The 23,722-nt window shown below is 38.3% G+C and overlaps 1 protein-coding gene and 1 pseudogene across 2 annotated transcripts in view; one reads left to right on the forward strand and one right to left on the reverse strand.

Moving 5' to 3' along the window:
- The window catches only part of TRPC4 (transient receptor potential cation channel subfamily C member 4), a 312,640-nt gene that overhangs the window by 173,362 nt on the left and 115,556 nt on the right, over window positions 1–23,722 (reverse strand). The window lies entirely within an intron of this gene.
- LOC308513434 (intraflagellar transport protein 52 homolog) lies at window positions 4,924–6,488 on the forward strand (annotated as a pseudogene). Its single transcript has 2 exons — window positions 4,924–5,340; window positions 5,581–6,488. The product of its transcript is annotated as an intraflagellar transport protein 52 homolog (transcript).

Genomic DNA, 23,722 nt, shown 5'->3' on the forward strand with positions numbered 1-23,722 from the left:
AGCCACAGCCAGACTACATTCTGAGTGGAACAAAGGATACAAAAAAATATATATATGAATAGTCCCTGAGAGCCCCCAGGGACTTGCCTAAAGAGAGGCCATTCAGTACCAGCAACAGGAAACTGAGAAGCAGCAGACAGTACAGAAGAGTGGGATCTTAAACTAGCCCTCATGGGGAATTAAAACTCAGCAGAAAGAAACAACACTTCACTTTCTCATTTTTATTTTATTTTATTTTATTACTAGAGGCCTGTTGCACAAAAAGATTCGTGCAATAGGCCTTCCCTTCCTCTGGCTGCTGGCACCGGTTTTCCTCCAGCACCTGGGACCTAGCCCTTCGCTCCCACTGGAGCTGCCTTCAGTCTTCGCTGCTCCAGCCCGAGCCACCTTCAAAGCCTTCACTGCTCCAGCTGGAGCTGCCTTCAGAGCCTTCACTGCTCCGGCCGGAGCAGCCTGCAGTCTTTGTTCCACCGCTCACGCCTATATATGCAAATTAACAGCCATATTTGTTGGCAGTTAATTTGCATACCTTGCTGATTAGCCAATGGGAGGCGTAGTGAAGGTATGGTCAATTACCATCTTTGTCTATTATTAGATAGGATTATTTTGTTATCTCTTTTTTATTTATTTTTCTTTTTTCATTTGTTTCTTTATTTTCTATTTATTTTTACATTATTTTTCATCGTTCTAATTTTTTATTTTTAATTAATTTTTTAAATGTTTATTTTTTCTTCTCTTTCTCTTTCTTCTTATTCATTCATTCTCTTTCTAATTCCTCTACACTGAACTGAGGTCCTCCCCATATTCATCCAATTCCTTAACCTTACTTTCTGTATATAAGCTTGGCCTCTACAGATTCTGCCCCTACCCTCTTTACTGGGTATTTGGTATTTGTATGTTTTTTGTTTGTTTGTTTTATAATTTATTTTTTTATTTTAAATCTTTATTTTTCAGATTACTACAGATGTTCCTTTTTTCCTTCACATAGCTCCCCTCCATCTGGTTCCCACCCCACTCCAGGCCTCCCCCCTTCCCCCACTGACCTCGTCCATAGGTGTAAGCTTTTTGTTCAATCTCTTCCCACACCCCCCACAACCCCTTCCCCCACCCCAGGCATTGTCAGTCTGCTCCCTTTCCATGCCCCTGATTCTAATACATTCACCAGTCTGTTCTGTTCATCAGGTTTTTTATTCATTTGACTTTTAGGCTCACTTATTGATAGATATGTATTTGTTGTCACCTTGTTCATAATCTTTTATCTTTACCTTTTTCTTCTTTTTCCTCTTTTTAGAGAATACCCTTCAGCATTTCATATAATACTGGTTTAGTGGTGATGAACTCCTTTGGCTTTTTCTTGTCTGTGAAGCTCTTTATCTGACCTTCAATTCTAAATGGTAGCTTTGCTGGGTAGAGTAATCTTGGTTGTAGGTTCTTGGTATTCATCACTTTGTATATTTCTTGCCACTCCCTTCTGGCCTTCATAGTTTCTGTTGAGAAATCAGCTGACAGTTGTATGGGTATTCCCTTGTAGGTAACTAACTGTTTTGCTCTTGCTGCTTTTAAGATTCTCTCTGTCTTTTGCCCTTGGCATTTTAATTATGATGTGTCTTGGTGTGGTCCTCTTTAGATTCCTCTTGTTTGGGGTTCTTCTGCACTTCCTGGACTTGTAAGTCTATTTCTTTCACCAGGTAGGGGAAGTTTCCTGTCATTATTTCTTCAAATAGGTTTTCAATATCTTGCTCGCTCTCTTCTTTTGGCACCCTCATAATTCAGATGTTGGTACGCTTGAAGTTGTCCCAGAGGCTCCTTACACTATATTCATATTTTTGGATTCTTTTTTCTTTTTTCTTTTCTGGTTGGGTGTTTTTTGCTTCTTCATATTTCAAATATTTGACTTCATTCTTGGGATCCCCTTGTCTGCTATTGGATCTCTGTATATTATTCTTTATTACAGTCAGTATATGCTTAATTTCTGATTGGTCCTTTTTCATATCCTTGAGGGTCTCTCTAAATTTCTCAGAGGTTTCTAGAAGATTCTTGAGTAGCCTTATAACCATGGTTTTGAACTCTATTTCCAGTAGTTTGCTTTCATCCATTTCTTTCATTTGTGACTTGTTTCTTTGTCTCCACATTTTGGCTGATTCTTTGTGTTTGTTTCTATGTACTGTGTAGCTGCTAAGTCTCCTTGAGTTGATAGAGTGGTTTTGTGTGGTAGGTGTCCTAAAAGGCCCAGTGGCTCAGCCTCCCCAATCACCTGAGGTGGACACTCTTGGTGCACCCCTTTGTGGGCTGTGTGCACAGTCTTGTTGTAGTTAAGCCTTGATTGCTGTTGGTATCACTGGGAGGATTTGACCTCCAGGCCAATTGGCTATGGTGACCAGCAGTGTCTACACTGGAAGATCTGCTGTGCAGGGAACACACCTTTATGAAGCAGGACTTGCTTCAGTGGGGCTTTGGTGCTCACTGTATCTGATCCTTGAGTGTGTCTCTTATGGAAGTGAAGAGTTATAATCCAGTATGGTCTCACTCTGACCACTGGGTATCCTGGCTCTTGGATCTCCAAGGAGGTGCAAGATCAGCCACTGTCTGAGGCCACCCAGTAGGAGCTACAGAGACATCTGCAGATTCCTCCTCTTTGTATGGGGTTTGGAAGTGCCCAGACGAGACCCAGCTGTGAAGCAAGGCAGGCCGCTGCTGCCAGGCCTTGGGCCATCTTTTGGAAGCTCTAGGGCTCTCTGACCCAGCTGAAGTTTGACAGGTTTTAGGCAGAGAAAGGACAGGCCATTCATATGCAAAAGCTGATGCGCACAGTTTGGGTGGGGTTGTAAATTGGGTGGGGTGGGGTCTCTGGGAATCACCAGGGTGGAGCAAACAGCAATGACAAATCTACCGCCAGCATGATACTCAATGGGTTAAAAGTAAACTCATTTTCCCTAAGAACAGGAACAAGACAGGGATGCCCACTTTCACCACACCTGTTCGATATAGTACTGGAAATGCTAGCCAAATCAATCAGACCAGAAAAAAATAAATAAAAGACATCAAAATTGGAAAAGAAGAAGTAAAACTGTCCTTATTTGCAGATGACATGATACTATACGTAGATAACCCCAAAGACTCCATCAAAAAAACTACTAGACCTAATAAATAAATTTGGCAATATAGCAGGATACAAAATTAACACCCAGAAATCTATGGCCTTTTTATAAACCAGCTAGAGACCTGGTGCACAAATTCATGCATGGGAGCATGGGTGATCAGGGCCTGCCGGCTTTGGGGAGGGACCACAGGAGTTTAGCCAGCAGGACCAGATCTAGTAGTGTAGATGTGCTGAGGTAACGGCAAGCAAAGATCACAAAAGAGTGCCCCAAAATGGCCTGAACACCAGCTATGCTCCACAGTGGAAATACAGCTCTACTTCACGGCCTGTGCTAGGGCCACCTCACTCTCCCTGGGTAAAAGTTGCTGACAGACAGACAGACAGGTCATCTCTCCTACCTGAAGCACACATATTCTAGGGGCTCCGCCCCCAAGCATGATAGATAGCTGACTTCAGTCAATGGCAGCACGCCACCGTAGGAACGCTAGTCAATCACTGGTTGGCAGTCTGGAAAAGTGCTGGCCAAGGTAGAAGTGGATGATGGGGGCAGAAGGGTGGGTGGCACACATGGTGTAGTGGCAGAGGTAAGATGGTAGTGGTGTGTACTTTAAGTCTTTGCAATTAGGCTGCTGCCTTGCCCCTTATACACCTTCCGAAATGCTACTCTGTCTTAATCAGCATCAGGGTCACTCTCCTCCTACAGGATTCCTTAGCCAGAGGGAAGGACCAGCCCGGGGAAGGGACCGTGGGAGGTTGGCCAGCCGCAGTGGGTAGGGACAGCAGGAGGATGGCTGACAGAAGGTTGGCTATGGGAGTGCACTAACACCAAGGGGAAGCTCTTGTGTTGAGTTTCTGCCTCCTGCTGGTCACTGGGCATCATTATGACAGGTCAACTTGTCATTCCGGTCATTTGGTCATAATGGCCGTTTAGGCTTTTATATCGATAGATAATAAATTCACAGAAAGAGAAAAGAAAAAAACCAATCCCATTTACCATTGCACCAAAAAAATTAAGATACCTAGGAATAAACTTCACTAAGGAGGTAAAAGGCTTGTACTCAAGAAAAAATACAGGACATTGAAAACAGAGATAGGGGAAGACATAAACAGATGAAAGAACATACCATGTTCATGGCTTGGTAGAAACAACATCATTAAAATGTTCATACTACCCAAAGCAATATATAGATTCAATGCACACCCCATTAAAATACCAATGGCATATTTCAAAGATCTAGAACGAACTCTCCAAAAATTCATCTGGAATTAAAAAAAAAGACCCGGAATAGCCACAGCAATCCTGAGAAAGAAGAAAAAAGGTGGAGGGATCACAATACCAGATATCAAGCTGCTATATTACCAAGGCACAGTTCTCAAAACTGCCTGGTACTGGCACAAGAACAGACATATATACCAATGGAATGGTACAGAGAACCCAGAAATTGACCCAAGCCATTATGCTCAATTAATATTTGACAAAGGAGGCAAGAGCATACAATGCGGTCAAGACAGTCTCTTCAATGAATGGTGTTGGGAAAATTGGACAGATACATGCAAAAAAAAAAAAAAAATGAAAGTAGACCATCAACTTACACCATACACAAAAATAAACTCAAAATGGGTAAAGGATTTAAACATAAGATGGGAAACCATAAAAATATTAGAGGAATCCACAGGCAGCAAAATCTCAGATATATGCCGAAGCAATATCTTCACTGATACAGCTCCTAGGGCAATGGAAACTAAAGAGAAAATAAAGAGTCCGACATTGCTAAGAGGCCTTGGATACCTCGCATTGGGATGCTGGGCGGCATCAGGTAAAGATGGTGGTCACCAGGCCTCAGGTAACCATGGAGAAAGAGCTTCAGAGCACCATTCTTTTCAATGCATACAAAAAGGAAGTATTTATCACCAACAATGGCTATAAATCAATGCAGAAGAGACTTCAGAGCAATTGGAAGATTCAGAGCTTAAAAGATGAAATCACACCTGAGAATTTAACTGGTGTGAAATTGTGGATTACAGCTGGGCCAAGGGAAAAATTTACTGCAGCTGAGTTTGAGGTCCTGATGAAATACATTGACGGCGTTGGAGATATCCTTGTGATGCTAGGAGAGGGTGGGGAATCCAGATTTGACACCAATATTAACTTTCTCATGGAAGAATATGGAATCATGGTTAATAATGATGCTGTGGTTACAAATGTATATTACAAGTATTTCCATCCTAAATAAACTCTAGTTTCCAATGGAGTCTTTTTAAAAAAATATATATATATTTTATTGATTTTTTTACAGAGAGGAAGGGAGAGGGATAGAGAGTTAGAAACATCGATGAGAGAGAAACATCAAACAGCTGCCTCCTGCACAGCCCCTACTGGGGATGTGCCCGCAACCAAGGTACATGCCCTTGACCGGAATCAAACCTGGGACCTTTCAGTCCGCAGGCTGACGCTCTATCCACTGAGCCAAACCGGTTAGGCCCAATGGAGTCTTGAATAGGGAGATCAGCCGTGATGCAGGGAGGGCTGTGCCTGGATCATTGATGAGAAGAGCAGTGTAAACAATGCCTAGGTTCTCACCTTTGGTGCCACATTGAGTGTCATGAAACCAGCAGTTGCTGTTCTGTCCATGGGTTCTGTCTGTTTTCCACTGAACAGACCCATTCTGGCTTTCTATCACTCCAAGAACCAAGGTGGGAAGCTGGCAGTGCTTGGCTCATGTCACATGTTTAGTGACCAATATTTGGATAAAGAAGAAAATAGCAAAATCATGGATGTTGTTTTCCAATGGCTTACAACAGAAGACATTCATCTAAACCAGATTGATGCTGAGGATCCAGAGATTTCTGACTACATGATGCTGCCCGACACTGCCACCCTGTCAGAGATGCTTTGAGTGTGTCTCCAAGAGGGTGATGAGAACCCACGGGACTTCACCACCCTCTTTGACCTGTCCATTTACCAGCTGGATGTCACCTCCCTCTCCAAGGTCATCAAGGCTATGAACAGCTCAATGTGAAACATGATCCTCTCCAGCTCATCCAGCCTCAGTTTAAGATACCGCTGCCTGCCCGTCAGCCAGCGGTTTTCCCTCCCAGTTTCAGGGAATTGCCACCTCCTCCACTGGAGCTGTTTGACCTGGATGAGACATTCTCCTCTGAGAAGTCATGGCTTGCTCAGATTACCAATAAGTGTACTGAAGAAGATCTGGAATTCTATGTCAGGAAATGTGGTGACATTCTTGGAGTAACCAATAAACTACCAAAGGACCAACAAGATGCCAAACATATCCTCGAGCACATCTTCTTCCAAGTGGTAGAGTTCAAGAAATTGAAAAAGGAACATGACATTGATACAAATGAAACTGCATTCCAGGACAATTTCTGAGGACCGAGCCTCTTGAAGCATTTCCTGCCTCCTTATTTGTAAACTGTTTTTCAATTGTTCCTCAATCCTTTATCAAAATTGCCCATCTACTCTTCTATGAACTGTGGAAGAGTTGTGTATCTTCTGTAGTGCCAGATATGTATAACATTTCTAACTTAGAAAACCCTTATGTAAGATATGTTCCATTTTTTAAATTAAATATGATTAAATCTGTACTTTTATATTAAAAAAATAAAGAAAGAAATGGGACTACATCAAAATAAAAAGCTTCTGCACAGTGAAAGAAACCATCAACAAAACAACAAGAAAGCCCACTGCATGGGAGAACATATTTGCCAATGTTATCTCCAATAAGGGTTTAATCTCCAACATTTACGGGGAACTCATACAACTTGACAAAAGGAAGATAAACAACCCAATCAAAAAATGGGAAACAGACCTAAATAGATATTTTTCAAAAGAGTATATAAGGACTGCCAAGAGACATATGAAAACATGCTCAAGGTCACTAATAATCCGAGAGATGGAAATCAAAAGGACAATGCAGTACCATCTCACACCTGTCAGAATAGTTATCATCAACAAATTAACAAATGACAAGTGCTGGCAAGGATGCGAAGAAAAAAGATCCCTCGTGCACTGCTGTTGGGAATGCAGACTGGTGCAACCACTGTGTAAGACAGTATGAACTTCCCTCAAAAAACTAAAAATGGAACTCCCATTTGACCCAGAGATCCCACTTCTGGAATATATCCCAAGAAAACAGGAACACCAATCAGAAAGGATATAATCACCCCTATGTTCATAGCAGCACAATTTACCATAGCTAAGATTGGAAGCTGCCTAAATGCCCACCAGCAGATGAGTGGATTAAAAAACTGGTACATCTACACAATGGAAAACTACGCTGCGGTAAAAAAGAAGGCATTCTTACCATTTGCAACAGCATGGGTAGAACTGGAGAGTATTATGCTAAGCAAAATAAGCCAGTCAGAGAAAGATAAATATCACATGATCTCACTCATTTGTGGAATATAATGAACAACATAAACTGATGAACAAAAATAGAACCAGAGTCATATAAGCATTGAGCAGATTTTCTAACCTATGAGGGAAGGCGGGGGGTAAGGGGGTAAAAGATCAACCAAAGGACTTGTATGCATGCATATTAGCATATCCAATGGACATCGACACCAAGGGGTGAGGGCATGAATGGGAGGGTGGGGGGGTTAGGACATGTGCTGGGGCATCGGGGAAGCTGGGTAGAGGACAATGGGGAAAAGGGAGACTTATGTAATACTTTAAACAATAAAGAATTTAAATTAAAAATAAAAGACCTATACTTGGAAAACTATAGGACATTGAAAGAAATTAAGGAACATACAATAAGTAAAGACATATACCTTGTTCATGGAGTGGAAAACTTAATATAATTTAAATGCCCTTACTATCTAAACAATTTATAGATTTTATGCAATCTCTATTAAAATAACAACAGTATATTTCACAGATCTACAACAAATATTCCAAAAATTTATATGGAACTAAAAATCACACCAAAAAACCTCAGCAATCTTGAGAAAGAAGAACAAAGTTGGAGAGATCACAATATTAATCTATACTACAAAATTATTGTAATCAAAACAGCATGGTTCTGGCACAAGAGCAGGCATATACATCAATGGAACAGAAATGAGATCCCAGAAATCAAATCATGCCATTATGGTCAATTAATATTTGACAATGAAGGCAAGAGAATACAATGGAGTAAAATTGTTCCCTTCAGTAAATGGTGCTTGGAGAATTGATCAGGTACATGCAAAAAAAATGAAATTAGACCACAAACTTACACCATAAAGAAGAATAAACTCAAAATGGATAAAAGACTTAAACATAAATCACCAACCCATAAAAATCCTACAACATTGGCAATAAAATCTCAGACATCTCACATACCAGTATTTTTACTGATACATGTGCTAAGGCAAGTGAAAGAAAGGAAAAAATAAACAAATGGGACTACATCAAACTAAAAGTTTCTCTGTATGAAAAAAAATCAGCAAAATGAAAAGAGGACCCACTGTATGGGAGAACATATTTGGTGATTATACATCTGATAAGAGGTTAATTTCCAAATTATTTCAAGAACTTACCACAACTCAACACCAGCAAGACAAACAATCCTATAAAAAATGGGCAACAGACCTGGATAAACCCTTCCCCAAGAGGAATACAGATGTCCAAATAACATATGAAAAAATGCTCAACTTCACTAATTATCAGAGAGATACAAATTAAAACTACATTGAGGTATCACCTCACACCTGCAAGAATGGCTACCATCAATAAATCAACAAACAAGTGCTGGTGAGAATGTGGAGAAAAGGGAACCCTAGGATACAGCTGGTGGGTATGCAGACTGGTGCAGCCACTGTGGAAAACATTATGGAGTTTCCTCAAAAAATTAAAAATGAAACTGCCTTTTGACCCATTGATCTCACTTCTTGAAATATATCCTAAGAATCCCAGAACACCAATCAGAAAGAATATATGCACCCCTATGTTCACAGTAGTGTTAATTAAAATAGCTAAGATCTGGAAACAGCCTACGTGCTCATCAGTAGATGAGTGGATAAAAAAGCTGTGGTACATTTACACAATGGTATACCATTCAGCTCTAAAAAAGACGTATTACCTTTTATGACAACATGGATGGACCTGGAGATTGTTATGCTAAGTGAAGTCAGTCAGTAAGAGAAAGACAAATATCACATGATCTCACTCATATATGGAATCTAATGAACAAAATAAACTAACTAACAAAATACAGTGGGGCCTTGACGTGATGGAGCTCGTAACTCAAATTACTGGTATGTCAAATCAAAAAGTGAACGAGTGAGACACTTGATGCTGGGCTGATGTTGTGGTGTTCACTGTGACGTTCGCTGCGCCAACTAACGGTGGGGTATCTGAAGCTGGCTCATAACCCGAATTTTAGCTCTAAACTCAAAGCAAAAAATAGAGTGAGAGACGGCTGGTATCTCGAAAACCTCTTTAGTCGAGACACTCATAAGTCAAGGCCCCACTGTAGTTTCAGAGTCATGGATAACTGAAATAGACTGACAGATATCAGAGGGAGTGGAGAGTGGAGGAGGGAAGAGATTTACCAAAGAACCTATATGCATGCATAGCCCATGAACTCTGACAATAATGTGGTGAATGCTTTGAGTGAGGTGTTGGTTGGGTGGTCAGATGCAAAGTAGTAGGAAATGGGGGAATCTGTAATGCTGTTAATAATTAAAAATGGTATGTTTTTAAAAATTATGAAATATAAAAAATAAGCCTATCCTAGAAGCAGAACATTTGGTCACCCCAATATTTCTTCTTCAGTGTTAGCCTATGTGGATATTTTTTAAGAAAGGCTTTGTTCTCACTGTTTCTTGATGGTAAGCAAGCAAACAATTCCTAGGTACTCAGGAAGGATCTTCTTTATTATAAACTAAAATCTATTTGAGAGTCAAAGTAGAGATGAGTGATTCCTTAAAGGACCAATTCAATAGTTAATGTGTGCCACCACACAGACTGAAGATACAATGATTTCTCATGCAACTATTTCTCTTTCTCTTGCCTTGGATACCCTAATTTTCAAGGGATATAATTGCAAAGAAATGTAATAAATTGAATTAAGTTGGTAATAATTGGTTAAGTAAATACAGATACAACAAAATGACACAGTATTTCTTCAAACTAGGATTATGAAGACTCTCTATTACTTTGTAAGTAATTTATTAAAGTAAAATTTAAGCTTTGTAAATAAGTTAAATTTTATAATTCAAAGAAGAACTTTTCTTAACACACTACTTGCATATTATTCTCTTCAAACTCAGGTATTTGAAAGTCAAAATTGAGTTCTTCCTGATACATCTGCATAGTTTACTGGCTAAGTCTGTTATAGATCAGGGGCCTCAAACTACGGCCCGCGGGCCACATGAAAATACAAATATTGTATTTGTTCCCATTTTCTATTTTTACTTCAAAATAAGATATGTGCAGTGTGCATAGGAATTTGTTCATAGTTTTTTTTAAAACTATAGTCCGGCCCTCCAACGGTTTGAGGGACAGTGAACTGGTTCCCTGTTTAAAAAGTTTGAGTACCCTTGTTATAGGTCCTTAATAAGCTCTGTTCTGTTTAAGAGTTGATCCTACCTCTCACATGCAATCCTTCTCTCCTCTCACCAGCACATTATGAATAAATCATAGCCTACTACCTTATTTCTATTTTTCATACAAAATATTCTTTATAGTATTATAATTTAGCATAGTTGAGAGGCCTTGATAGAAGGGAGTTAAAGAAACTAATGGGAAATGCAAAATACATACAATGAGCAGTTGCTATATCCTCATTAGTCTTCACAAATTGAAGAAAAACTACAAAGGGCCAAGTATGATTAACACATTTCATACAGAAAAAGTAAAAAAAAAAAAAAAAATGTACTTTGGTCCACATGGTCTAGGTGAACTCTGGAACTAACAAACTGCACATCCTGGCTATAATCTCATTTAGGCATGGAACACTGGGGCAATTGAGCAAACAAATTTATTGGAAGCACTCAAGGTTTTCTTAGATAAATATTTCTGTTGTCCTAATACACACATATAGACTATATTAAGTTACCTAGAAGAAAGAAACAAAACATTTAATCCTCTTGGAACACCTATCTTTGCCAAGCACAAGGTTGGATTTAAGTTTTTTACTAACATGTTTTCATAATTTTTTTTTATTATTGGAAAGTATACACATGTGCTTAATAAATTAACAGGTACAATTTTTTAAATTAAATATAGACACAGTAGGTTCATGTATAGGTAAATAATTGAGACAAGACTATATAAGTAGAACAGGAGTGGGTGTAATACACAAGTCTTTCAAAATGTAAACATTGGGCTATAAATTTGTTCTAATCATAGGATTGAAATAACCCAAAAAGTATTCCTAAGAATCACCATTAATCTGAATAGTCTCACAATGCTTTTTTTTTTTTTGCTACTACAGCTGTTCACTACATGTCTACACCAGCATTCCCCAAATGATATTCCATTAATGAACAGATTTCCCATAAAAAAATGGTTTTCATGTTTAAATTAGTTACTAAGTTAAGGATGAAAAAAATTATACCTTTATATTACAGAATTTTTCAGTCTTTAATTGCTAAAATAGAAATTTTCATCTTTAATTGCATAAACTTTCAATGATTTCATGTTTTCTGTCTATTCTTCTTTCTGTTCTTTGTTTCTATTATCCACTAGTAGCCCTGAGCACGAATCTGTGTGCCAGTAGGTTGCTGCCTCCCTCCTGTAGCTCTCTGCCCCCCGGCTTGTAGCCAGAAGGTCACTACCCAGCCCTCCTGCAGCTCCCTTTGCCCCCCTCTCTCCTCCCCCTATCATAGCTTGCTGCCCTGCGCCCTCCTGTAGCTCTCCACAGCCCACTTGTACCTCCTGCTGATCCATGATCTGGTAGTGATGCACTTGGTCCTTACACCTCAGGGCATAATGGCTAATTAGCATATTCCTCTCTTCTTCTTAGTTTCCTCCTTCCTTCCTTTCTTTCACCCTATCCATCTCTGTTTCTTGGTTTATTTGGATTACTTCTAGGTCTACTCTGCCTGATTCAAGTTCCTTATGAAGGGCACCCTCAGCAAAAGCAACCACCCTGTCTTTGGCAACCACCTGCCACTGGTCTTTTCCAGCAATCCCTCTCTAGGGCCATCATATTTCCTGCAGCATGCTTGGAGTTTATAGCTCCTGCCTCCTCTGTTCCATCTTTGGGCCCCAGGGATTACCATCTTTTGCAACGTTCTCTCACTGGACTGGGAAGAGTAAGGTTTCTTTTCAGGCTCATTAGGGAAATGCAAATTAAAACCACAATGAGATATCACTACACAACTATTAAAATGGCTAAAAAAAGGACTAACCATGATATGTATTGGTGGAAATTTGGAGAAACTTGAACTCTCATACATTGCCCATCAACATGTAAATGGTCAATGTTACAGGATTCCAGGGACAGGGAAACTGAGACAGGAAAGTTAAAACAAGGCCAAACATGCTGGGATCCAACCCCAGCAGGTCCAGGGGTCCCCAAAGGTGTGGACGGAGTCGGCGAAGAAGGAATGACACAGAGGCAGCGTTCAGTTGATCAGCATGGTTGGGTTCTCTTGCCTGGTTCTGTAGGTTCTCCAGCCAGGTTCTGTAGCCAGGTTCTGTAGCCATGTTCCCTCACTAGGTTCTCCAGCCAGGTTCAGTCACCAGGTTCTAGTCAGGTTCTCTTGCCATGTTCTATCCAGGTTCTGTAGCCAGGTTCTGTCTTTAGGTTCTTCAGCCAGGTTCTGTCTCTAGGTTCTGTGGCCAGTTTCTGTCCAGGATATTTTGCCATGTTCTCTCCAGTGAAGTTCTTCTGCCTCTAGGTTCTGTGTAGGTTCTGTGTCTAGGTTCTGTGTCCTGTTGTCTTGTTACATCTGTATTTATACCAGTTGATTCCAATCCTATCAATCTCTATTCCAAAGGTTAGGGCGTTTCTTATCTCCATTCCAGGGAGTAAAGATTATGTAGCTTAAGCATGATTGTTCGTAGTTAAAGTGATTAATTACCCGCCTGGCACTTAGTTAAGGGGTTTTATTCCCTCCCTAACTTCAGGGGAAAATCCCTACCTGGGGAAACAACCTTTCTCAGAGAGGTGACCTTGGTTAAAACACATAGTGTCAAGAAGGTGAGCAAACATATTAAGAACAGTATGCCATATATGCCAGGTCCCTTGAAACAGCAAGGATGGACCGGCTCCCGGCACAAACAGTATGGGCAATTTGCAGCCAGCTTGTTACTAAGAAGCTGTTATCTTCCCCAGCAAGGACATTAGAGCAAATGGTTAAAAAACAAAACAAACAAACAAACAAACAAAAAAACTGCCTAATGAGAGAATGCAGAATGGGAAGGGGGGAAAGGGAAAGGAAAAGGGGAGAGTTTTCTCCCCTAAGCAGAGAAGCCAGCAGTCTCAAGGCTTGACAAGAAAAAGTTGCCAGGTGCTTCTCATGATTTCTGGGAAAGCCACAATAAAGTAAAAAAAGGGGACCTTGGGAATTAATCTGCACCAAAATATTCAACAGAGGAATTTTGAGACCTATAGACAGGAGGATATATAATGCCTCAGACCTCCACACAGCTTACTCTTCAGATTAGCTGAGAGTCCATCTGCACTTCAAAATCCAGATGTATAGGTTTGCTTGCTTTGCTTTTTCAATAAAGGTGCATGCTTTAATAGATTGGCTTTTCACAACGCGGTCAAGGTCTCTCATATAAATTCGAGCTTTGGGACAGCCCTCTTCCGCTGGCTGGCTCAGGGGCTCTGTGGTAACACCTCTCTGGTGCCAGTGAGAGGTGCCTATAACATTCAATCATTTTGTAGACAATTTGCAGTCTATATATTTTAAATTAAACCTATACTTATCATAAAATAGACTCATTTCAATCCAGGCGTTTGTCCAAAAGAAAAGATGGCATATGTCTATTCAAAGTTTTGTATGCAAATGTAATAATAGGTTTGATGTGACAGCCAAAAACAAGAAAAATTCAAATTTCCATCAAACAGTGAATTGATATACTAGGAAAAATTGCTTGGCAATAAAAAAGAAGGAACTATTAATAGACACACACATTGTTGAATCTCAAAGTAATTATGAATAAAAAAAGCCAGAGGTAAGAATAGTACATGTTGTATAATTCCATTTATATAAACTCTAGAAACTGCAAACTGATCTACAGTGACAGAAAGCAGACCAGCAGTTGTCTGGGAAAGGGTAGGGTGTGCAAAGAGAGCATATTAAAGGGCAAAGGAAACTTGTGGCAGCGACAGATATATTCACTATATTAATTGTGGTGATATTTTTAAGGTATGCACATACAAAATGTTACTAAAGTATTCACTTTAAGTATGTACAGTTTGTTGTCTGTCAATTGTACCTCAATAAAGCTGTTTTAAAATATCCTTATTTTGCTGATGTCACAAGCATATTCACTATGATTTACCTCAATCTGTTATCAAGTCAGCCTCTTTCTCTCATATCCCTCTCCTTATTTCATTGCAATACCACTTCTTAACATGAAGATTAACGTGAAATATTATCATAATATCAGATGTCATGATCACAGGCCTATACTAGAAAAAATAAGGTTTATTTTCTGCCCAAGCTATTAGCCTGAGTCTTTCTAACTTATATACCATAATGTTGAAATGTTGGGCCTTGCAAAATGCAAATTTAACTGTGTCTCTTTCTGACTTAAAAGTCTGTACTAGTATTTCATAGTCTCCAGAAAAAAGACCCAGGTTTATGCAAGACCTATGAAACCCTAAGATACTTTACCATGATCTTCCTTTCCCCAGCTATGCATACCTACACTTCATGCATACAAACTAGTATTCAGATTGTTCTGACCATGTCTGTGCCTTTCTTACTGTTGTAGGTTTGCATTTGCTGATAATTTTTCCTGTAATTATCCACTTCTCATTTTCTCACAGTGAATTTTCTTGGTCTTCCAATCCAGCTTCTAATTCTCTTGGTCATTCCTAGAGTCAATTATTGTTTTTCTCAGCACTGGTGTTGTACTTTGAATACACATTTATAATTACACTTATTCCTTTCTCTCCTGCATTTTAATAATGGGTTACAGTGAGCTATTTTAGAAGGGTTTATCTTTTTTCAGCACTCAATCCCTAGCACCAGTACTTGGTACTGATATGTCAATGAATGTTTACTCAATTTAATTAACTGTTGAACATTCTTAGGCTTATGGACCATTTAATCAGGTATTAATTACTCATGTAAGTTCCACAGAAAAACCTGAGCTTGCTACATTAAAGGAGTTCTCAGGGCTGCCAACCTTACAGTAGAGGTTGAGTAGTAGTATATTTCTCCTACATAGAAGAAAAAAAACACACACAAAAAAACCTGAGCTGAAGTCATTAATCTCAACAATAAGGACACTTTACATTCTTGCCTTTATTTCCAGAAATTACAAAATTAGCTGCTTCTGTTTCTTCTTAATGTAGCAATTTTCAACTTTTTTCATCTCATGATAGAAACAAATTAATTATTAAAATTCTGAAACTCAACATAAAATATATATTTTATACCTATCTGACAAAAAAAGAGAAAAAGGTATACTTTTGATTCATTCATACCGATGTCTATTGTGTGGGCTGTTGTCATTTTTTTTTTTTATTTGACAATCTAAGGGAAAAGAAGTCAGTGCCCCTGACTAAATAGGTTTTGCATGTTTTAAAATTCTTGCGGCACAATGATTGATAATCACTGTCTTAATGTAATGTGAAATAGTTCAGGCAGGTTGCTAGGAGTTTCACTGTGTTGTTTGAGTGTAGGCTGAGAAGGCTGCCACAGTCCAGGTTAGATGTTAGTGCTTAGAAGCTATAAAAAATCAAGTTTGTCTTGGAAAATGCATCTTTACAAGGAGCACAGAGGCAGAGTATTTCAAGTAGTTGCCAGGGAAAAACATTTCAGATAAATGTAGTCCAATTCCACAAGAGTTAATGAAAGAGAGATAAGACCTGGAAGTGGCAAATATGGTCTGCAGTACTTTTTAATGTTACCAATATTGCTTTAAAAATGAATATAATAGCATTCTTCCCTCTGTCTTGCTTTTTGTGCAATCAGAGATATACATGTATGATGAAAAAATATAAGAGAAAATGGTAAATTAATCTCAAGGAAATTGTTTCCTTGAATATAAAACTATTGATGATGTCCAAATATTAGGAAAAAATACCAGTGTTGGACTCATGCAAGAAAACATTGATGCTAAAATACATACATATGGAATACTAATCTTTTAAAATCACTTTTCATCTATATACAGAGGATAAGTATTATTCACTACTCCTATAAAATTGAAACACTTTAAAAGTAGATTCAAAGTTTTGTTCTCTTATGTTATTATGAACAGGTGGTATATACCCAACAACATATACTACCTAATAGGCTAAAGCAATTTGTACATTTTTATTTGAATTCTCAATACTTAGTATCCTTACATGATAGTGAGAAGCTAGGAAAATTCCTAAGCAAGAGGAATAGGGAAACTGAGACAATACATTTAAACAAGTCTAAACAGTTTGAGGAATTTGTGAATCACAAGCCATTAATCTTCCCCAATGAAGGACACTTGAGAGCAAATGGCTAAATACCCCTCCTCACTAATTAAAAGAATGAAGGAAAGGAGGGGGAAGGGAAAAGGGAGAGAAGGGGAGTTTAAATGCCTCTTCTCCCCAATTAATGTATACATAGTGTAAATCACCCTGAACCTCCTAAGGCAGGAGGGGGAAAGGAAAAAGGGAAGAGCCTGTCTCACTAAACAAAGAAGTCACCATTTGGGGAAAGGAAAAAAGTTGTGTGGTGGTGCAGTTTTATTTCACTCCCTAAATAGAAAAGCCAGCAGTTTCAGGGCTTATCAAGATAAAATTGCCAGGGGCTTCTCATAAATTCTAGGAAAGCCAAAACAAAGTAAAAGGGGAGGCCTTGAGAATTAATCTGTACTGGGATACCTAGCAGAGGAATTTTGAAACATATAGGCAAAAGGATATACAACCCCTTGAAACCCCATCAGACTCACTTTTCCCAAACTAGTTGGGAAAGCCCAGTTGAGCCCCAACTCAGATGTAGTTTAGTAGATTTGTTTGCCTTGCTTCTTTAATAAATTCGCTTTCTCACAATACAATCATCTGGAGTCAGTCCTTTGAATTCATTCATATGGGAAGGGGAGGGGAGGACGGGGGAATAGAGGGGAGGGGAGGGGAGGGGAGAGAAGGGGAGGAGAGGGGAGGGAAAAAGAACCAAGGAGGGGATAGCCCTCTCCTTTCAACTTTGACTCTGGGTGGTGGTGTCTGTGAGAGGTGCCTGTAACAGTATTGCTTTGTTACAAAGGATAAATACATACCCAAACTGCATTTCATCAAATTATAAATTTCTGAAGATTAGGGATTGTCTCTAAAATTTTTTCAGTAGTTATCTCTAATTATCACAAGATGTGAACATAATGTTTAGGAGTTTGTAATCTAATTACAAAGTCCGTGGCAAATTCTACAATAAGCCTAGTATATAGAAAGAGTTCAATTTCTATTAAGTTTCCTATGCCAGCACCAGCAATGATTTTTATCCACACCCCCACCCCACCCCCACACATACACACACACCAAAACTATCACAACATGATTCAGGCAGTCCTATAGACAATAAACCAACAACTCTCAATCCTCATGCTCCCCTGGCATCAAAATTGTGTATCTGCTTTCCTAGCAGCAGGACCAAGACTGTCCCTCTAGAGCCATTTATATTGAACTAGGAATGGTTTGATTATGAGATTAAAATAATTCATACAAAATTGCAGCTAATTGTATTCACCTTAATCTTTCATTTGCATTTAAGAAATGATAAAAGATAGTGAATGACAGAAATTTAGGTGCCAGACTGAAAGAACTATACCTTTCCACCCTAGGTTCTTCCCATTACTTTCATTTGGTCTGAGTTTCCTGATCTATACTGTTCAGAGAGGAGGAAGGGCAAGCAAGCATCATGTTGTCAACTTTCAATGCTGGTGCCCCTCTATCCTAAAATAGGGATTCAGTTTTTTGGTTCAGAGAGGAGGCTTCCACACCTAATGGTAAATAAAGTTACGATCTTAGCATAATGAAGCTAATAATAATTAGGTAGAATGACTTTTTTTAGTATCTAGACTTTCAGTAGAAATAAATGAAAGCTATAAGGACATTTACAAATACTCAAGAATTTCTTGCTAAATTCTTCTCTAGTGGTGGAAAGTCAATTTGATAGCAAACAGAACCTACCTGCTTCATATCATCTAGACATATTATGGCCAACTTTGAGCAGTTCTTTAACCACCTCCAAACATTCATAATGTAATTTTTGGTACATCATACATATGAGAAATATAGTCAAAACATTTATTAGTCAGAATAATTTTACTTTACCTAAAACACTGTTGAAAGCTGAAAACAGTTTAAATTGTTTTTCTTTTACTAAATTCAGTAATACCATCATACTATTTTTTACACTGATATAGGTACATCATTCCCTAATTCCACAGGAATTCAAAAGTCACAATAGAAATTCAAAAATGAGATATTTCAATATGTATTTCCAGAATTTAAGAATACTAAGGTTATAAAAACGTATCATATTTAAATTGAAAGTCCTAATTTCCAGTACATCATTTCATTTACTTAGCTGGCTGAAAATTAAAAAGTCAAGGGTCAAAACAGTGGCAAATAAATTTCCTTTTCTTTCTCCGTATAAATAAATGGCAACCAAATAATCTCTACCTTCTCAGCATGCTGAAAATAGCTCATTTAGTAAATGGCTGGAGAAGTCTTTATATTAAAATTTCTTGGGATTGATATATTCTCTCTGTTTCATTTTTACCACAATAGTCTTCTGTCAGATCTGTACAAGTTACAAGTCTCTATAGAATAGGGAATACCTTCTTCAAACTGAAGCTAAATCCAAGACAAAAATTTCTACCTCTGGATATTATGAAGGCAGACAATACTGGGTAGGGAAACATGGGGAGTTTCTTTTGAGGTAGTGTTTCACAGTTTCATTGCAATATTGACCTCAAAATGTGGCTACATGTTTAAAGGTTGAGAATTTGGAACATTCACTCACTTTTTATACAAAAGGTGATAATACTTTCTGGTATAAATGTCATCAACAAAATCCTACCCAATACCCATATTTGAAGAGAATACAAAATATCATAAGGATCTGTCAATTATATCGGAGAGATGTCAAATCAATACAAAATACAGATAGCCTTGTTCTGTGAAGAGTGTATAATTTAATATTTAAAATAACATTGTTAACCACTGTAGAATTCCTAATTAAGTGAGGAAGACCAAATTTTGTATGTGAAGCAAATAGAGAATGAAAAATTATATCTGTTTTCATCATTCACCTGTTCTCCCTTCATCACACATTTTGAGCTCCAGTAGTCCTCTGTCCCAGACACTGCCTCTTCATTTAACTGCTCTAGTCACCATGCTATCTTCCTCTCTGGACAGCTTTCATTATGAGAAAGAAAAACCTTTTACAATGGTAGGTTTTCTCTATATAAAGATATATCAGGATAACTTATAATATATAACATTATAGTTAACTCTATTGATATATTTATCTCTGTATACCTCCATATTGTTTATCTCTGCATCTACAATGCTTTTCATAGTTTGGGGTACAAAGAGATTCTTGAAAATATTTTTAGAATGAATAAATAAAGATATGAATAGCAACATCAGAAATGCATATTTTACTACATTTAAAATTGTCTCTACATTATTTTATAGCTACAATACTGCTATGTAGCATGGAAAAGAGGCCAAGTCTAAACAAATGGCTGAAGGCTAAAAAAAGAAGCATTAGCAATGAGATACTCTTACTGAAGAAAGCCAACGATATATAACTGGCTTTACTACTCTGTCCTAAGAATTAGAAAGAAATTTGTTTTCTTAATAAATAAACATGACTCTTACATGTGGAAAAACACTTTAATTTTGTTACAAATTTAATACTGATTTCTTACTCTTACTGGATTATTAGACTCTACTATCCTGATTTATGTAAACATTGAGATAAAATACTAATTCCCAGCTATGTGTAAGACTTGCAGTATCAACAAAATAAGTATTGATTGTGATTATGTTTTAATAGGAAATGCTCAAACAATAAAGTAAACAAAAATGCACCTTTTTTGGTTACTGGTTTTAGTTTTAAAAGAAGTGCTTACTCAAGTTTTTAAGATTTTAAGAGGATAAGTTATTACTCCTGCTATCAAAAAATGTAGTTCATGAAATTTTTTCATTTCTATTTTTCAACTATGGTAAAATTAATTTCATAGCTTTGGTATAGAAATTAAACAACTTAGAACTAAAAACATCAGATTATTGTTTCTTAGCTAAATATACCACTAAAGTATACATTCTACTTACTAATAACATTATTTATCCTTTCTCTTCTTAGAAAAAATCTTCAGCTGATGACTAACCTTCTTTATGGGTCTTGAATTTCTCTTATTTCTATATGACTGGTGATATTTGGCTATGGATTTCATTAGTTATGGATTGTTTTTCCTTTTAAATTTTTTAAATAGAATTTATTGTGTTACATTGGTTAATAAAATTATATAGGTTTCAAGTGTAAGTTATAGATTTTCAATTAGCAAGGGGATTGTTTTAGTCCATTTGGGCTGCTATAACAGAATACCATAGATTGCATGACATAAACAACAAACATTTATTTTTTACAGTTCTGGAGGCTAAGTCCAAGATCAAGATACAAGCATAATTGAGGCCCTAGTTTCTGGTACATAGACAGCAAGATTTTCCCTGTATTCTCACATGGCAGACAGGGTCTCTTTTAATAAGGGCATTAATCTCATTCTTCAGAGCTCCACTCTTGTGTCCTAATCACCTCCCAAAGAACCCACCAACAAACAGCATCACATTGTGTTTCCACATTTGAATCATCAGGGTGGTGGGGTTGGGGAAAACATTCAGTCTATAGGAGGAAAACAAGTAAACAAAGACAAATGCTTTTTGAAAAGAAAGATAGACTATGACTTTTATATCAAGGTATTGAGAATTAAATTTCTAGGGCCTGTACAATGCTCTCAAATATGTAATTAACTATTCTCTTTTATACCAAGCAAAATAGATTTTATACTCTAAAATAAGATTTTATTTAACAATTTTCTGAGAAAACAAGATGGCGGCATAGGTAAACACTGGAGGTTGCTGCCTCAAACAACCACTTAAAAAATAAAACTAAAAGATGGAACGAACATCATCCAGAACCACAGGAAGGCTGGCTGAGAGGAAGTTCTACAACTAGGAGAAAAGAGTAAAACATACCGAGACTCAGAGGAGGCGCAGTGCTGAAGTAAAATACTAAGGTGCGGAGTGCATGCAGAGCGGGCTGGCGGCTGAGGGTGTGGTTGTTGTTTTCAATCGGGAGGGATCTCAGACTCTGAGCTCCACCTCCGGGCGAGTCTCTAGGGACCCAGACTCATATGGGAGAAGCGGGACTGTCTGGCATTGCTCAGAACCCTAGGGCAGCTTTCTCTCCGCGGGGTTTGCAGCAATTCCTGGGACACTGAGAAGCAGAGCCTCTGAGGGCAAGACTGAGAGCAGCCATAATTGCTAACCCCACCCTGTTGATCCCGTGGGACCTGCCCTGCCCAAGCCCTGCAGGGAGACTTTTGCTGGATAGCCTCAGGCAAAGGCTAGATTAGCACCTCCCTAGAGATCTAGGAGCCAGGAAGCCCAGAGGTCAGAGTGGGACCATCCAGTTTGCAGCTCTGTGGAACCATAAAAGACACACTCAGGGAGAAGACTCAGTGAGCACCAAAGCCCCATTGAAGCAAGTCTAGCCCCAGAGGGGTGTCTCCAGCACAGAAGTTCTCCTACTGCAGACACAGCTGATTCTCACAGCCAATTGGCCTGGAGGTCAATTCCTCACAGTGATAACTACAACAATCAAGGCTTAATTACAACAAGACTGTGCACAAAGCCCACAAGGGAGTGCACCAAGAGTGTCTACCTCAGGTAATTGGGACACTTAGCAAAGAAAGGAACTCAATCGACACAGCGAAGCATAAAAAATGCCGAGACAAAGAAACAGGACACAAACGACAGAATTGGAGGAAAGCAAACTGCTGGATATAGAGTTCAAAACCACACTTTTAAGGTCTTTAAAGAACTGTCTAGAAGCCGCCGATAAACTTAATAAGGCCCTCGAAAAGACTGGTGAGACCGCCGATAAATGTAGTGAGATCTCCAAGAAGACTGGTGAGACCGCCGATAAATGTAGTGAGTTCCTCAAGAAATCTAATGAGACCCTCGATGTTGTGATAAAGGACCAACTAGAAATTAAGCATACACTGACTGAAATAAAGAACATTATACAGACTCCCAACAACAGACCAGAGGATCACAAGAATCAAGTCAAAAGATTTGAAATATGAAGAAACAAAAAACACCCAACCAGAAAAGCAAAATGAAAAAAGAATCCAAAAATACGAAGATAGTGTAAGGAGCTTCTGGGACAGCTTCAAGCGTTCCAACATCCGAATTATAGGGGTGCCAGAAGAAGAGAGAGAGCAAGATATTGAAAACCTATTTGAAGAAATAATGTCAGAAAACTTCCCCTACCTGATCAAAGAAATAGACTTACAAGTCCAGGAAGCACAGAGAACCCCAAACAAAAGGAATCCAAAGAGGACCACACCAAGACACATCATAATTAAGATGCCAAGAGCAAAAGACAAAGAGAGAATCCTAAAAGCAGCAAGAGAAAGAAAATCAGTTATCTACAAGGGAGTATCCATATGACTGTCAGCTGATTTCTCAACAGAAACTTTGCAGGCCAGAAGAGAGTGGCAAGAAATATTCAAAGTGATGAATACCAAGAACCTACAACCAAGACTACTTTATCCAGCAAAAGTATCATTCAGAAGTGAAGGCCAGATAAAGAGCTTCACAGATAAGAAAAAGCTAAAGGAGTTCATCACCACCAAACCAGTATTAGATGAAATGCTGAAAGGTATCCTTTAAGAAGAGGAAGAAGAAGAAAAAGGTAAAGATACAAATTATGAACAACAAATACATATCTATTAACAAGTGAATCTAAAAATCAAGGGAATAAATAATCTGATGAACAGTATGAACTGGCGATTGTAATAGAATCAGGGACATAGAAAGGGAATGGACTACTCTTGGGGGTGGGGGGGAAGGGGTGTGGGGTGAGGGAAGAGATTGGACAATAATCGTGCACCTATGGATGAGGACAGTGGGTGGGGAGTGAGGGCGTAGGGTGGGGTGGGAACTGGGTGGAGGGGAGTTATGGTGGGAAAAAAGAGTAACTAATGTAATAATCTGAACAATAAAGATTTAATTAAAAAAATAAATAAATACTTGAATGCAATGGAAAAAAAAACAAAAAAAAATTTTCTTCACAAAATAACCATAAAACAAAGTCCATTGTGAATATATGAATTCTCAGTTCAGTTTCTAAAACATCAAAGAGAATCAATTTAGATAAAACAGCATTACACATCTCTTGTTAAAAGATATGTGCTTTTTACTAGAGTTCTATTACTGG

This window comes from Myotis nattereri (assembly GCF_964212035.1).
Source record: "Myotis nattereri genome assembly, chromosome: 2".
Classification (NCBI taxonomy): Eukaryota; Metazoa; Chordata; class Mammalia; order Chiroptera; family Vespertilionidae; genus Myotis; species Myotis nattereri.